This window comes from Terrapene carolina, unplaced genomic scaffold (assembly GCF_002925995.2).
Source record: "Terrapene carolina triunguis isolate 2854851 unplaced genomic scaffold, T_m_triunguis-2.0 Scaffold32, whole genome shotgun sequence".
In the NCBI taxonomy this organism is placed as follows: domain Eukaryota; kingdom Metazoa; phylum Chordata; order Testudines; family Emydidae; genus Terrapene; species Terrapene triunguis.
In genome coordinates, this window is record NW_020664383.1 from 1,924,773 (window position 1) to 1,942,540 (window position 17,768).

Consider the following 17,768-nt stretch of genomic DNA (forward strand, 5'->3'; position numbering starts at 1 on the left):
CAATGGAACTTGCCCAGCTATCCCATTCATTTCAGTTGTGTAAATTCTAAAGCCTAATGATGACCATTTTGATTGTTAACATTAACTGTTCAATTGCTGGACATTTTTTAGAAGAAACATCCAGTCACTATGGGATTTTGGGTGGAGTGTGAATTGAATAACATCCCCCCAATATATGTTGAAAATAGTAAAATTAATCAACTTGCTAAATCTACATCAATTTAAGCAGTAATTATATTTAGTAAGTGGTATATGTTTTGGCTTTAAACTGTAATCTGAAGCTGGGAAAATTAAAATAAGTATCATCCATTTGATTTAGGGCCCTACCAAATTCAGGGTCCATTCTGGTCAATTTCACGGTCACAGGATTTTAAAAATCGTAAATTTCATTATTTCAGCTATTTAAATCTGAAATGTCATAGTGTTGTAATTGTAGGGGTCCTGACCCAAAAAGGAGTTGTGTGGGGATCACAAAGGTTATTGAAGGGGGGGGGTTGCGGTACTACTACCCTTACTTCTGTGCTGTTGCTGGCGGTGGCCCTGCCTTCAGCGCTCAACAGCTGGAGGGCGGCAGCTGCTGGCCAGGAGCCCACCTCTGAAGGCAGAACCACCACCAGCAGCAGCGCAGGAGTAAGGGTAGCATGGTATGGTATTGCCACACCTACTTCTTGCGCTGCTGCTGGTGGGGCGCTGCCTTCAGAGCCAGGTGCCTGGCCAATAGCCGCCATTCTCCAGCTGCCCAGCTCTGAAGTCAGCACAGAAGCAAGGGTGGCAATACCGTGACGCCCTGAAATAACCTTGTGATCCCCCTGCAACTCCTTTTTGGGTCAGGACCTCCAATTTGAGAAACGCTGGCCTCCCCCATGAAATCTGTATAGTATAGGGTAAAAGCACAAAAAAGACCAGATTTCGAGGGGGGACACCAGATTTCACGTGAATTTGGTAGGGCCCTAATTTTATTTTAAGGAACATCCATTGAATAATTAAAATACAATATAAACCAAAGTATTTTCTTTTCAAATCTACTATGCTATTATGCACAAGATGTAGATAGTCTAACATGTATGTCTTAATCTGTTAGCATAGGCTAATTTCACATTGATTTCAAAACTGGCATCAAACCATCAGTGTCTGTTGACAAGAGAGTATTTCTTAAAACACTTTGAATTCGTGCTCCTTGGTGAAACTTCAAGAAAATTGTGTTACATCACATCACAAATGCTATGTACTATCTGGTTTAATATATCTTCAAATATAACACACATTGTAATCTACCCCTTTCAAGAATAAATTCTGAAAGCCTGTAAAACGGCACTACCATAATTTCCAGTTCTCAGTAAATTTCTTGATCCATTTGCTGTTTGTTTTGGATCTTGACATCCCTCTAATTAACGGGGAGTAAAATGTTTTGACAGCTAAATGTCCATGTCAACATCCAGAGTATATTTAGCAGTAAGGAGTTGAAATATTTTGCTGCATTTGTGTAAACAGAATGGGCAAAATATATGTAATTTTTAGTTAAAGAACTAAATGGCTCTTTCCATCTTATTTATCAGATGAGTGCTCCAGACAGATGGAGGTCGGGTAACAGGCTTGAGGGCAGAAAACAAGCAAATGAGCAAGAACACATTCCTCTGCCCTGGATGGCATTGCCCTTTCACTGTTCTTGAGTTTTATAGGGTAATTGACAGGACTATATCTATATAAAAGCAGCAGAGCTTGCAAGTTGCTCCATCCAAGAAGTGCCTTTCTGACAGTACAGAATGTGACGGGAAAGATTCATCACAGTAAGCCAGCTGCAGCCTTAACTCACCATAGCATTCCCCAGGGCGTAATTTAAGGTATAAAAGCCTAGTGCTAAAATTTTAAATCCCCAAAACCTAATATTTGTTAGAAGTAAATCTAAGCTTGACATTGCAGCTGTGTGCTCCCCCTTGTGAGTGTGAAGTCTTCAATTTGAATGAATAAAACACACAAGTGAATTTATGACAAATATATATTAAACCAGTCCCCAGGTATAATCTACCAACGGTGATTTTATTATCTAGGCACTCTCTCTATTCTTAACAGAGGGGTCAAACTGGCTCTGGGGGTTAGCTTAAGAAAAGTCTTCTGAGGCAGTTCCCTCTCCTGTGTGGATTGCCTGCCACTGCTGACTTTTATTTCTCTGGCACAGGAAACAGACAGGACACATGTCTTGATGAAGTTGATGCCAGTTTTAGCAAGATGAGACTCAGGGACAATCACAAGAATGTAGGTCTCTGTTGTAATTATTTGAGATTTGTCCTCCAATGAATCTTATATATATATTTATTTTTAAGTATATTACCTGCCATGGCTGTTTAGTCACAGCTGACTTATTGAGTATAAGTAATCAGTATACATGGGACAAGCCACTTAAAACTATAATAATGTAAGTTGAGCTCATGGCTTGTGCTTGGTCCATATGTGGAATGAGCATAGGGTATGAAACTTCACTTTTAAAATGAATTTGGATTTTTTGACTTTAGAATGCTTAATGGATGGATTAGTATTCATAATAGCAACAATACAAAGAAGTGAACATGCATAATGTTATGGCAAGAGTTTGATCAAATGGTAGATTCAGACGTAGTGATTTTAACAACATCGCTTACAACTTGTAGGAATTGACTTTGGCCAAGTTCCATGGCTAGAACAAATAGAAACTTCTCAGATTCTGATCAATTATTTAGTTTGCCTGGGAATTTTCTACAAATAAGAATTTATTTTTCTGTATAAGAGATCAAAGATATTTTTGTAGGGGTTTGTCCACCCTTTATCAATTTGGCAGGAGGTAAATACTTGAAGTACTTCTGCATCCTTCACTTCTTAGTACTAAGCTCAAGGTATTTGGCACAAGTAAGGGAGGATTTTGTATTTTACCATTTTTTCCTTAAATTGGGGCTATTTTTCTTTCCTTAATTCCCTCCCAGTATAGCCACGATGTAACTTTTTTTATTTTTTATTTTTTATTTATTTATTTATTTATTTATTTATTATTTGTAGTACCTCAGTGCCTAGGAGCCCTGGTCATGGCCTGAGCCTGTGGTGCAGAGGCCCATTGGGGCTAACTGGCAAAGGGTTCATTGTTGTCTATAAGCAACTCTATCTCAGACCTGACAAACTCACTACACCTAATACACTGTTTTCATGGTATTTATCCATAAAGGGTAGCTAGTGAAGTCTCTACGGAAAGCTTGTAACTTATCCGTGCTCATAATCATTGCGAGATGTATGTACCGGTAGTATTTAAGGAATAATGTAACTATTGTAATTATATAATTATGTAATTATGCCTTTATGGTTTTGGAGTAAAAGTTAGTCACCAGGTAACCATGTGTCTTGGTCATGACCCATTCAAGTGGGAGGGAGTGGTCAGCCCACCTTGGCTGGCTGATTATCTAATGTATTGTTCAATTGCCTACCCATGCCCCATCCCCAAACTAGGATTACCATCTAGCTGGTATTTGACAGGCCTGACCGGTATTTTTATGGATTTGCCAGTTGCCAGAAAAATTATTTAATCTGCCGGGGGAGGGGGGGTTATGTGGGTCTAAAGATTTGCATTATCCTCACAATACACTATCTAAAGTTAAAAGTTTCTGTGTCCAGCTAAAGATGCTGCAGTGTTCCCACTTCTGCAGTGAAGTAAGAAGATTGATAACATCATTTTATCTCTGTGTTACCTCTCTCGATACTGTATAAGTAGCTGTTGAAGGGTGCAGGTGTTGCGACATCATGTTGTGGTTGGGGATAGGGGTTGCAGTGGACTGGCCTTGTGAGGGGGAGTGCCTTTTTTTTGCATTTCAAAGGTGGTAACTCTACCCAGAACAGTCAATGAAAAACCATCAAAGATAATTGCAAATAATCAAAACCACATGCAGGTAAAAAGGAACACCATAACAGACAGAGATCACCCTGTCTGTGAATAAAGGCAAAAGACTGATTCAGTATATGACAGGGCAGGCAAAGACACTCTGCATCCATTCACTGAGGAGCCATCTTGTTGAGCAGGAGTGTTTTCCAAGAAAGATTGGATCCCGTTTCCTGTGAAGCCTGCAACAGACTGACCTGTGCAGGGGAAAACTACTTTATTAGATAGGAAAGGTAACTATTAATAAGTGTAGGCCTTAGTTCATGTTTTGTGATTTTGTTTTCTATTGTAACCATTTGCTTCCATCATGCTCTCTTGTTTCAAAAGAAGATTTGTTTAAGTTTTATTATAAGTGCTCACAAGTTCTGTTCATTACACAGGAGCAGTGATTTAAGATAAAACTGTTAAAATGGGGTACTTTGCACTGGGAGCAGATAGAGTTGCCTGGTATCTGTTTCTCGACCAGAATGCCCAGTCAAAAAGGGATGCTGGCGGCTCCAGTCGGCGGAGCTAAGGCAGGCTCCCTGCCTGCCCTGGATCTGTGCGGCTCCTGGAAGAGGTCGGTAAGTCCCTGGGTGCCCCATTGGCCAGGAACCACAGCCAATGGGAGCTACAGGGGTGCGGCACCTACGGGCAAGGACAGCACATGGAGCCACCTGGCCATCCCTGTGCCAGGAAGCCGCAGGGACATGCCGGCCGTTTCCAGGAGCCACCTGAGGAAAGCGCCTCCTGGAGCCCGCACCCCAGCCCCCTGCCCCAACCTGGTGAAAATGAGTGAGTGAGGGTAGGGGAGAATGAGCAACGGAGGGAGGGGGGATAGCGTGAGCGGGAGCGGGGCCTCGGAGAAGGAGTGGTGCAGGGGTGGGGCCTCGGAGAAGGGGTGGGGCAAGTGTGTTCGGTTTTGTGCGATTAGAAAGTTGGCAACCTTGGGAGCAGAGGATCTGTAATTTCTGTAAGTAGCCCCTGTCGGGCTGGATGTCAGAGGTATACTTCAAGAGGATTTGGGAACTGGGGTACATTTCTTTGTTAATTTGCAAGGCAAAGACAGGGCTGGCATAGCCCAGAAGAGGGCCTGTGGCTGAAAAGCTGGTGCTATTAGGGACCTAACACCCAGTCACCACCGGCAAGACCCCCTCTTGTGAAAAGCAGGGGGTAACAAGGTGACTTTCAGTCCGGGGTACCCCCAAAACCATCACAGGGCCCCATTGTACTGAGACAGTATTGCTCAGCATGGTAGGTCTCAGCACACCCAGCAGCCTAAATGTTGTCAAGGTTATTTTAGGCATCATGTAAAAGGAGAGTTTTTTGAGGAGGGATTTGAAAGTGGGTAATGAGGTAGCTTTGCAGATGTTTATGGGGAGCTCCTCCCAAAGGTGAGGGGCAACATGGGAGAAAGCACGAAGGGGCTTCTTTGAAAACGTAACACATGGATGATGGAGGCTGGTATCATGAGGTGGGAGACAACATATCAGTAATGTCTGAGAGATGATAGGTAGGATGGGGATAGCCGAAGAACAGCCTTGAAAGTGAAGACAAGCAGCTTATGTTTGATGTGATAGAGAATGGGGAGTGAATGAAGAGATGCAAAGGGGGTGACATGGTCAAAGAAACTGGCTAGGAAAGTGATCTTTGCAACAGCATTCTGAATGGATAGGAGTAAGATAAAATTGCATTTGTCAAAGCCCTAGAAAAGAATATTGCAGTAATCAAGGTGCAGATGATGAGAGCCTGAATGACAGTTTTAGCTGTGTTGTGTGGATGAACAGGAAAGGCTGCATCTTAGAGATGTTACACAGAAAGCTAGCTTGGTGCTAATTAGAAGAGAGTATCAATGCCAGTACAGGCACTAGATGGTGAATAGTGTGGGAAAGGTAAACTTCCTTTCCCAAAAATGGCTTTTCTCAGAATTGTAGTGAACTTTCTCTCAAATTGTATTTTCTTTGGATGTTCTACCTTGCTATGATGTACTGCAGTGGTATGTAACTGTAACATTTCAAAGCCTGATAGGCTGAGGCTTTACAAAGTAAGTTTGAAAGTAAATATAATTTCCAAAGCATAAGAAGTAATTTTCCATCCCTGCACCATTAATAATGTTTCTGTCCAAATCAATAGAAGTTCATAGGTTCAGATGTGTAATTAAGCTGTAGAATACTCAATTGAATAAATATGAGAGAATCCGTATACAGACTTTTGTGACATGACATTTGAGCCAGGACAGGAGGTAAGGTAATAAAAACAGGAGAAGAAAAACAACCGTTAATCAGAAAGGACTTCCAGGGAGCAATGGATGTGTAACGCCATTACTTTTAACTGTACTTGTACGTCGCTGTAGTTAAACTCATGAATGTCCTAAAACAGGGGTCTCAAACACGCGGCCCGGGGGCCTCATGCGGCCCGCGGGGTTGTTTTCTGTGGCCCGCAAGCTCCTCGCGGCGCCCCCCCCCCAGCGTTTACCTAAAGCGGCTCCAGCCTGACGCGCACCGGGGGAAGGGCAGGCTCCCTGCCGTCCTGCCCCCAGCTGCTCCGGGAAGCGGCCGGAACGTAGAGAAGGGGGCGCACAGGGCTCTGTGTGTTGCTCTTGCTTCAGGCAGCGCCCCCAGCAGCTCCCACTGGCCGCAGTTCCCCGTTCCCGGCCAATGGGAGCTGCTGGGGGTGGTACCTGAAGCAACAGCAACACACAGACCCCTGTGCCCCTCCTCCCCCAGGTTCCGGCCACTTCCCGGAGCGGTGCGAAGACAGGCGGCCTGCCCTGCCCCCGGTGTGTGTCAGGACGGAGCCCGCCCCCCGAGCCCCTCCTGCAGCCCAACCCCGTGCTGTACCCCACACCCCTCCTGCACCCCACACCCCAACTCCCTGCCCTGAGCCCCCACCACACCCCTCCTGCCCTCCCTGGGGGCAGGAAAGGGGCAGAGTTGGGGTGGGGATTTCAGGGAAGGGGTTGGAATGGGGGCAGGGCCTCATGGAAGGGGTGGAGTGGGGGCGGGGCCAAGGGTGACGGGGGGAGGTGTCAGTAATGCGGCCCTCGGCCAATGTACTAGTCCTCATGTGGCCCTCATGGTCATTTGAGTTTGAGACCCCTGTCCTAAAACAAAACCCATGAAAAGCATAAATTTGAAAAAGGGAGAGATGTGGGATATTTCAGTCACAAAGGCCTCACTTCTTTTTTGTAATGTGGAAATTATGACAGTTGTGTGCCATTCTAACCTTTTTCGGACACATTTGCCTAATTCAGTGACATTTTGTTGTTTTCTTAAAAGTACAGCAACATTTTGAAGTTGGAGATGGAGAGGAACTAAAAGTTTGGTCTCCTACATGGGACCTAGCCATGACTCCTTTTAATGTGTAATTTATGAATCCCCATGTATATGATCAGTTCTAATGCAAGTGATACTTTTTTCTGAAAATCTGGCCTCAAGACACAATGGCTATTTTTTCGATAGAAAATACATTAGCCTGGGTGTCCTAGCCTAGTTTTAATTTGGATGATTCTTGTCCTTTAAATTCCATCTCAATATGGCAGCCCATTGGATGGAGTATTGGAAATTTATTGTGATCTTTTGTGATAATGCCAAACGCTGATATTGATTGTGATATCCACTGTTACAGGAATAGTACATAGCCCTGAACTCAGGTTTCAACAGGTGTTGTTTGAGTTCTTCAGTAAACACACTTTAAAAGGAGATGCTCCCCAGCTCCAGAAGTCAGATCTGTAATTCTCCAAAGTTTGGAATGGCTTTGGAGCAGTGCCCCAGTTCAGGCCCAACCAGTGTTTATTAAGTCTGCCCAAAGTTATGGAGCTTTGATTATGGAGCTTTGAACTCAGGGCCTGAAGCTCCCAGAGTGGGACAGTGGGTTCCAGGGCCCAACCAGAATCCAGGGCAGTTGGGAGGGATGTGATTTATTTATTTTTTTTATTTTTTTTTTTTTTTTTTAGTATTTTGAAAAAGCATTTGCAGATTAAAAATAAAATGTTACTTATGCTTTAGATACTTTTAAAATATACTTAAATACAAATACAGAATACTTAAATACAAGTATGTAGAGTACTTTCAAATACTTAGTTAAGCACTTAAGTACATGGGAACACTCTCTTTCACACATACATATAGCAACTCTCCCATCCACAAGATGACTGGATTTCATTGGAGCTGTATATAATTTGTGAAGTGACTTGGGATGAATAGTAGTATATAAACATAATATATTCAGTGAATGAATAGATTACTTCTGAAATGCAATCTATTTAACTAAATCATCAATGTAAGATTTAGGTCAAAGCTTTTTAGTCACTGACTAAACAAATTCAGATACTTACAGCATTTAACGTAAGCTTTCATTTATTCATCCTTTCCCACATCCTCCACTAAATTTATTTTTGGAATATCTTGGGAAGATGGGTTTTCAATATGCTCACTGCTAATTTAGGAGAGAGACTGTTTTACGTGACAGTAATACAGTTCTTATGTGGACAAATTACTCAGTCTAAAGCTAGGTAGTTCAGCCTGAGTATTATGGTCCTATAAAAAAAGTCCAGGAAGCAAGCAAACAAAATTATGATTGTAAAACTGCAGTGTATTTTTTAAGAGAAATTTACTAGTTGAGAGATGGAACAAGAGAAAGTAAGAGAAAGAGAGGCATATTGGTCCATGGTAAGGAGCCATAACTTTATATTTAGGAGAAAGCAAGGATGTACATAAATGTGCTGGGATATCACTACAGGACGAACACCAGGTAATAAGAGGTTTACAAAGTTTTACAGTTAATCTGATTTAATTAGCCAGCCATGAACCAGCACATACTGGATTATTTCATGCCAGTGTGAGCCTCAAAAGAGAGTGCCAGCAATACAATTATAAATTGACTAGTCCTGAAAATGCTAAGGAAGACTATGCTTAGGTTTCTAAGATGACGGACAAAAGCAGAGAAAACTCCCCTACTCTCCCAACCCTGACTCCCTCCTCCAGTTCCACTTCACATCCTCACACATCAAGAGAAATGAAGCCTAGTTCTCTAGTCCTAATCTAAAACCCAAAGGGGCGGCAGCAGTGTCTTCCCTTCCATAGCGAGGGACACTTAAGGGTGATATGTCCATGAAAACCAGGAACGTTACAACGTTCAGGACCTTTTCCTTGTTTCCAGTGAGTTCTTACAGACTAACAGTGTTTTGTCCTGGTTTTTGGCACTCCCTGCAAACTAGCTTCATGAAAGAGCAGCCAGCAAGTAGAGCAGGCTGTCTATGTGCAGTGTGCCTGAGGGATCACCACCCACTCAGAGGCCTTTCATGTGTTGCCACCCTCTTCTTTTCTACTCCACTCACTTCCCAGGGAGCCTCCAATTCCTGCATGAAATCTTGAGCTAGCCTTCCTCCACACTGAGTGAAATCTACAGGATGACAGGGGAGGAGACTGAGGTGGGTAGCTTACCCAAGGAGAGTGACAGGGCAGCGGTTCTGGAACAGTTTTTATAGCGGGGGTGCTGAGAGTCATTGGATCAAATTGTAAACCTTGTATATAATGGAAATCACTTCAAGCCAGGGGGTGCGGCAGCACCTATGCGACAGGGAGCAGTGTGATTTAGTATTTATATTACTGTAGTGCCAGAGCCACCATCGTGGACCAGGATCCCACTCGGTGAAGTACTACACAAACACAAAACAAAGAGACTGTACCTGCCCCAGGGAGTTTGCAATCTAAGTGTAAGAAAACTGATGGATACAGACAGACAAATGAGGGCGTGCAAGGCAACAAAGACTCTATACTGGTCAGCAAGATCAGCAGTGGTTGTTGCCCACCAATGGCCTAACTGGTGTCAAGTTTTTCTAATAAGCATCACAGAGCTGTAAGGAAGGATTTGAAAGAGGATGATGTGTTAGTTTTGCAAATGTTTACGAGGAGCTCCTCCCAAGTGTGAGGGGTGGCATGGAAGCACTAAAACCATAACCTTAGGCCCACTTCCCCTGAAAACAGAGGCTGTTCTGTCAACTTTGAAAATCTTGTTACTCTACACCACCCATGTTCTTTTCCCCATTGGCCAGTTTCTGGGCAGCCTCAGGCTCTAAGCCCATTCTGTCACCCGCGTCCTCTCCCCAGCACACATCACAGCATGAGTCTAGAGCAGCATCAGCAGTAGGGTAGAGGGAGAACAAGGGTGTAAGCCTCCCAAGTCAAGTTGGATGAAAGGTTCCTATCTGGAGGGGGAGGAAAGGAAGGAGAAGCTGGTTGCCATGTCTCTTCTCCCCTTCGTCAATATCATATAGTTCTTTCAGTGAAATGTTTTATTCTTAAAGTGATCTGCAAAGGAATTTTTACATATGTGCCTTTATTACTTCTCTATGACATATGAAAGACAGCTGAAAGAGGGTTGTCTTTGTATGTGTGTGTGCGCGCACATATTTTTAGAGGTAACTTGCTTTTGGTCCTGACTACTCTAAGGTATGTCAAGTCCGGTCTTCCCTGTTTTGCTGGAGGAATTTTATGGGTCTCAGGGATGTTTACTGTGAGCTTCTGCACCATAATTAAAAAGAGATCTTTAACAAAGACATTCCTTCTCCAAAGCGTTCAGTCAGAGTTAAATATATGTTCAAAACACTCTTTAAACATGTGTGACTCAAAACTATTCTCACTCCCCCTCCTCCATCTGCTCAGGTTTCAGCATCTTGACTCTTCTGATTTCATTTCAATAGTTCTTCACTTTCCACAGAATCTTCCAGACTAGACAAGCCCTGAATTTCTAACAAAAACCAGGAGAAATTCCCCAAGAAACCTACTCCTTATTTTAGTCTTTTTTCCATATGTTTTCAAAGTCTCTCGCTCCCCCCGCCCCCATTTGAGGTCACCTTTAAGGAAGTAGCTCTTGGGGGTGAGGAAACCCAGACCAAACCAAATCCTTTTCTTTGGATATGAGAAAATCTCCTGTCTTCAACTCCAGACATGTCCGCAATCTCATTTATACCCACATGCGTCAACACCCTTCGTTACAAGGAGAGTTGAAAGATAACCAGAGAGCTATTAGATTTTCAGTCAGAGGGAGCATTAAAAGGCTTGGATAAGAGCCTCTGGATACTTATGTGAACTTATTGAGTCTTGCCCATCACTAGTCTTGTTACAGTTATCCAGTGCAGATACTGATATTTTTTAAAATTAAGTTCTTAGGTTCAGAAGATCTGAGATGTGACTAAACTTCTATGCAGGGAAATGTGCAGATAAATTCAGAGTGCTAAATTGTGCTGATTATACTCACAGTTTGAAATTCCTGTCCTTATTAGAACCTTCTATTTCAGCTGCCCATTTTATAATATCCTGAACTCCCATTAAGACATTCATTCATATTAATGCTCAATTCCATTTCATCTACATTTTTACCATCTGGGGTGAAAAGAAGAGGACTAGAATGTTTTTACAGCAAAATTTTGTTCACAGAACACAAAGCTTTGGCCTTAGTCTTACATTGATGATATAGTTAAATAGATTGCATTTCAGAAGTAATCTATTCATTCACTGAATATTATATTATGTTTATATACTACTATTCATCACTTCACAAATTGTATATAGCTCCAGTGAAATCCAGTTATCTTGTGGATGGGAGAGTTGCTATACATGTGTGTGAGAGACAGTGTTCCCATGTACTTAAGTGCATACCTAAGTATTTTGAAGTACTCTACATACTTGAACTTATGTATTTTACATATTCTGTACTTGTATTTAAGTACATTTTAAAGATACTTAAAGCATAAGTAACTTTTTTTTTTAATCTGCAAGTGCTTTTTCAAAATACTTAAATATATGTATATAAAATAAATAAATAAAAAGGAAAATCACATCCCTCCCAACTGTCCTGGATTCTGGTTGGGTCCCAGCAGACACATACCTCTCCATGCCCTGCATTGAAAGAACAAGCCCAATATGCACATCTTTTACTTTCTCTTCCCCTATTTGCTTATATTATTTAGGTAGCTGTCCATATATTGACCATACAGTTGCAGGAAATGCGGGAGTTGAAAGTACAAGCGCTTATATTTGTACTTGTATTTATAAATACCTAAGTGCTGTTTCAGTGGCATACTGTACTTAAAAGCAGCGCTTAATTTGTAATGAGAGGTGCCAGGGCTCAAGCAATTTGTTTTACTTTCATAACTGATGCAGCAAGCCCTGGCACAAATTAAGTACTGCTTATAAGTCCTTCTGTTAATGGTGTGTTTGGCACTTATACATAAGTCCTTTTTATCAGCACTTTCAGATAAACTTTTGAGAGATGGGGAAATTTTTGTAGAATCATAGGGTTAGAAGGGACCGCAAGGGTCATCTAGTCTAACTCCCAAGGGCACTCTTACTTTATTTAAAGAAAGGGAGGGCATCTTTTATTTCATATTTGAAAGACCCCATAAACTGCAAAAGGCAAGGGGCACAGTTGGCCCTGTTGAGATTTAAACCTATGTTTCCAGGAAGCTTAGATTATTATTATGATTATTATTTTTATTATTATTGTAATTATTATTATATTAAACCTGATGCTTATATCCTCTACACCACCGGTCCAGGGATCTATAAAGAATCTCATAGGCGTTATTCATGAAGAAAAGAGCCATATGAATAAGGAAAAAGCCCTTTTCTCCTCTGCCTTCCAGCAAGTTTGCACATATTTTTTTTCTTTCAGGTTTCACATAGTAGCTTTTGCATAGTCAGTATACCTAATTTAACTGATGGAATACAAAGTATAGAAAATTGAAGCTTCCATTTATTTACTAGTATCTTCATAAAGTTGAGAACAGATTGCAAAAATGTTTAAGGTATTCGTACATGCTGTTGATGTCTGTCTACCAAAGAACATTTGCTGTTGGTACTGGGTGGGGAAAAGTGATACACCTCTATCATCTAATGTCCTCAAATTATTCAAATGAAAATTAAAACTTGCATGAAAGGGAGCAATTAAGGATTTTAACAAATACTTCTGCTTATGTAAGAGTAGAGCGGTACTGTTGTAATTGTTTCTTCTTCGTCGTGTTCTTTTTTTTGTTTTAAGTCCGGAATCTTTAAACTGCTATTAGTCCAGCTCTGTGGGTTTTGATACTCTTTGAGAGAGATAAGTGGGGAATTCTCATATCATTGTTTTGGGACTTTGTGAATACACTAAATAAATTGCGTGGTGACTGATTTTTTAAGCAGACCTCTGTTTTTTAAAGAAAGTTTTTACTAATCTCTTATGCCAGATTAACTGGTGTTCTGCCTGTTATTTTTAAATTGTTATCTTATTCATCCACTGACAGTGCAGGATTGTTCCCTACAGGTAAGCGAGTGCTAATTTTAAATGACACAAGCAAGAAAACGTTTCCCTTTTCAACTGGGAGACTATTCCACGTTCTAATGAACCTCACTGTTGTTAATATTCTGTTCTAATAGACACTCTAAACTTTTCCTTTGATCACTTTTCATTCCTTCACTCTTAATTAGACTTTCTGTACAATCTTAAATAATTCCTCTCTGTCCTTGATGTTTATACCTTTCAGATATTTGTACGTGGCGATGTTAAGCTTAGCAGATGCTTAGTGCACCTGTAACATGCCACCCATCCTCACAATATTTCTATCAGTAGTGCCAAGCATTCGCGCCACCACTAGGATTCTACTTGGACTGGTGCTGGATTAGTGTTGACAGCAAGCACTGATGTGTCAGCTTTATCATTTCATTTGATATTCCCACAGTGCTCCTGCCCACTCTTCGGTGATGCCTTTGACAGCTCAGAGCACTGGGGGTCACTGGTCTAATGGCTATATGCAGGCTTCCGGTGTTCTCATTTCTCTCCGGCCCCTATTTGTCACTGTCCATGTATGCCACAGAGGTTCCACTGCATTAGGTAGGTAAGGAGGAATGGGCTGGGCCCTATGGAAGCATCTGGAAGGGCGGCCTCGCTCCAGTCCCTGATCTAGATCACTTCTGCTTCTGTCTCCCAGGGAGAGAACTCGAGAGAGGGGAAATCTGTTATTTCATCTGGAAAATAAAATGGGAGGGACCAGAGCTAAAACTTAAAAATTGAAGACAAAAAAGATAAAATCGGGCTCCTTATCTCCTCAGGCAGAGGGACCCAAAGGTGGCAGTGCTTGTCTTAATAGATACCAGGCCACATGTGGTCTGGCATTGGGTCTAGAGGTTACTGGTGACTATTTCATCCTGGTTGCAAGTGTGGGTGCATAGCACAGCATAGGCTGTGCCCTTTGAAATGCGCACATAGCTTCTCGGGCAGGACGGACCATTCAAAGAAATCAATGGAACAAACCAAAAATGAGAACAGGTGCAAATGGACGTATATTACAGGCATCATGCCAGCTGCCTAAGGGAGTACTCTGGGATAACTGCAAATATTCCTGATGTTTCAGTGCTTGCAGGGATGCTTACGGCCTGTGTATGTGGTGCATGTTGTGTGACAGCAGTAAGGTGGTTGGTGTTGGATGTTCCACCAGTTCTGTTAGCAACAGCAGATCAGATTAATAGAGTAAGGCCAGAAGGACTCCTGCATAAAACAGTCCATTGAACCTCACCCCTCCCTTGTGGCTGAGCTATAGCTTATCTTTTAGAAAGACATCCAGTCTTGGTTTAAAGATTCAAGTAATGGAGAATCCACCATGTCCCTGGGTACATTTCAGGCCCTCTCCCCCCCCACCCCAAACTTAATTACCGTCACTGTTAAAAATATGCAACTTATTTCTGGTCTGAATTTATCTAGCTTGGGCTTCCAGCCATTAGGCCTTATTATGCCTTTTTCTGCTAAATTAAAGAATGGTCTGCCATCGGAAATCTCTTCCCTATATAGGTTCTTGTGATTGTTGTGGTTTAACTTTTTCTTGGATAAACTAAAAAGACTGAGCTTCTTAAGTCCCTTGCTATAAGACATATTTTCCAGACCTCAAATCATTTTTGTGGCTCTTTTCTGAACCTTATTCATTTTTCAACATCCTTTGGACTCCAGAACTGGATAAAGTATACTAGTAATGATCTCACTAATTCCATATACAGAGGTAATACCACCCCTTTAGTCCTTCTTGATGTTCCTGTGCTTATACATCCAAGGATAGCTTTATCCCTCATAGCTACAATATCTCACTGGGAGCAGTTGTTCAATTGTGTATCCTGGTGACACCTATGTCCTTTTTCAGTGTAACTCTATTTCAGGATACAGTCCCCCAGTCTTGTAAATTTGATCTACATTGTTTGTTTGATGCAGTGACATTGACTGTGCCTCTACTAGCAAACTTCATAGCCGTTATTTTCCACCAGTGGTACCTGTTCTGAGCAGGGTTAGGTGATATGTTGGTAAAAAGTCTGATCTGTCTCTTAGCTACAACTTCCACAGTTACTACCATGGGTGGAGTAGCATCAGTGAAGAATCACAGATGTGAATTTTGTTAGGGTACACACCTAGTGGCCAGATTTTTTTTTTTTTTTAAGTGCTCAGCACACACAGTTGGGTCCAGATTTTCAAAACAGCTCAGCATCCAATATGCTGAGCTCTTTAGAAAATCTGATCATAAGTATCCCACTGAAAACTGGGTATTGAACGCTTCTGAAAATCTGCTCCTTATTTAGATAACTACATGGGAGAAGAGCTCTTGAAAATCTGTCCTTAAATGTATACATGGCTTGATTGATCTTATATTATTCCAAATGCCCGTGATCTTTTTTGTGTCAATAAATTAAAGGTTAAATTTGCATACATATTTGTTGCACAAATATTTCATTCAATCACTTTTTTCCACTTAAAACTTTTCTTTGTGATACATATTTTAATTTTACTTTTTTCATTTTTAATAAGTTTTATTAACTGTAGTTTCAGCAAAGAGAAATACATGGAGGAAATCAAATATGATTGTGGCAAACATTAACCACAAAGGTAGAAAGTTGCATTTTTGAAATGATTTAAGAAAAATACAAAAAGTTTTCTCTTCACTCAATTGAAGTTCCAAATGATTATAGTTGGAATTCATCAGTGCTAATACATTTTCCAATAGAGAACATTGTACCATAGCAGGAATGTCTTAATCTGAAACAAATTATTTGCCTTGTCTTGCATTTGTAAAGCATCTTGTAAATTTAAAACACTCTATAAAAGTTTTGTAATAAAAACAGCATGGGCGTCCAGCACAAACCATGTCAGTTGTATGTTTGTGGGTGAAAATTATGTTTAGTGGTGTGACAACTGGAGGCAGATTAGTCTGATGAGCATAGCAAAGAATCAAGGGCCAGGACTTTCCTGAGTTCTAATCTTGACTCTGAAACTGCCCGATTACATGATGTTAGGCAAGTAAGTGAACCTTTGTGTCTGTTTCCTTATCTGTAAAATGGGAATAACGCCTTCCTTTCCTCACAGGATTGTTTTAAGAACTATTGTACACTACATATGTACAAAATATTATGATTAATAAATGTATGTTGGCTACTAACCATGTGGGTGAATATGTGTAGGTAACTGAATTATAGGGCTATATTTACATTACATCATAATTACATAATGACTCCAAGAGTAGAAAATATTACAGCTTTTGCATTTCTTGACTCTTTGGCATTGTAATTGTATAATTTAACATTCCATTCACATTGGGGTTTCTGGCAAGGAACAGGAGAGTTTAAAATAAAAATAGTAAAAAGAAATTGTCTGTACAGTAACTCCTCACTTAGTCGTCCCGGTTAACGTTGTTTCGTTGCTGATCAATTAGAGAACATACTTGTTTAAAGTTGCGTGATGCTCCCTTATAACGTTGTTTTGCAACCCCCTGCTTTGTCCACTGCTTGCAGGAAGAGCAGCCCGTTGGAGCTAGTGGTGGGGGCTTGGAAGCAGGGTGGACCGGCAGCCCCCCATCAGCTCCCCACTCCCCTAAGTTCCCTGTGCAGCAGCCACCCAGCAGGCTATCAATTGCCGGCAGTTCAGCTGTCCCTCCCCCCACTGCCATGTGCTGCTCCTGCCCTCTGCCTTGGAGCTGCTCCCGGGACCCTCCTGCTTGCTGTGGGGAGGGGTAATATCAGGGTGTTCCCCTCCTCCCTGCTCCTACCCACCGCTTACCCAATCTCCATAGAGCAGGGGGTGGACAGGGCTCAGGACAGAGGGAGCTTGCTGGCAGCAACTGCTGTCTCAACTTGCTGATCTACTTTAAAAAGCAATGTACTTATACTGTGTATGTGTATGTGTATGTGTAGATAGATAGGTAGATAGTCTTTTGTCTGGTGAAATTTTTTTCCTGGAACCTAACCCCTCTCCTCCTCCCCCCCCCCCCCCCAATTTACATTAATTCTTATGCGGAAATTGGATTTGCTTAACATTGTTTTGCTTAAAGTCGCATTTTTCAGGAACATAACTACAACGTTAAGCGAGGAGTTACTGTACTTAGTAAGAAAAATATTAGGCCCAATCAGGCTTTAAAGACTATATATAAATGTAGTAGAGAAGGGTCCAACTTTTTGCAGCTGGTGTTTGCCTGGAGGGTTGTATTTGTTTCTATTGTTATTATGGCTGTACCTTTGCAATAGGTGCATTTTGTTTAAATGAAATCTTAAAAAGTTCAAAATATGGTAGAGTGCAATAAAAAATTATGGAATAACCCTAAAAATGCAGTATAGCAGATGGTTGTGGAGTCCATGATTTTCAGTAAATCTCTACTAGAAAATGTTTTCCCTTGTTACTTAGCAGTTGATGGTTGCTACTGAATCACAGAAGAATAGGTTGATTATCTCTCAGGAGTGTCTTTTAAAAAAACAAGTATTCTTGTTAACCCTCCAATGCATTGATCAACTAAACAGGGTAGGGTTTTTTAATCCATGTTATTGGGGAAAAAAGCACATCTTTGAGGACAGAATATCAGTGAGAGGGATTTTGAATAGAATGTCCT

The 17,768-nt window shown here is 41.4% G+C and overlaps 1 protein-coding gene across 4 annotated transcripts in view; it reads left to right on the forward strand.

The window, feature by feature from the left end:
- LOC112112234 (amyloid-beta A4 protein) overlaps positions 1-17,768 on the forward strand; it is a 313,996-nt gene that overhangs the window by 193,124 nt on the left and 103,104 nt on the right. The window lies entirely within an intron of this gene.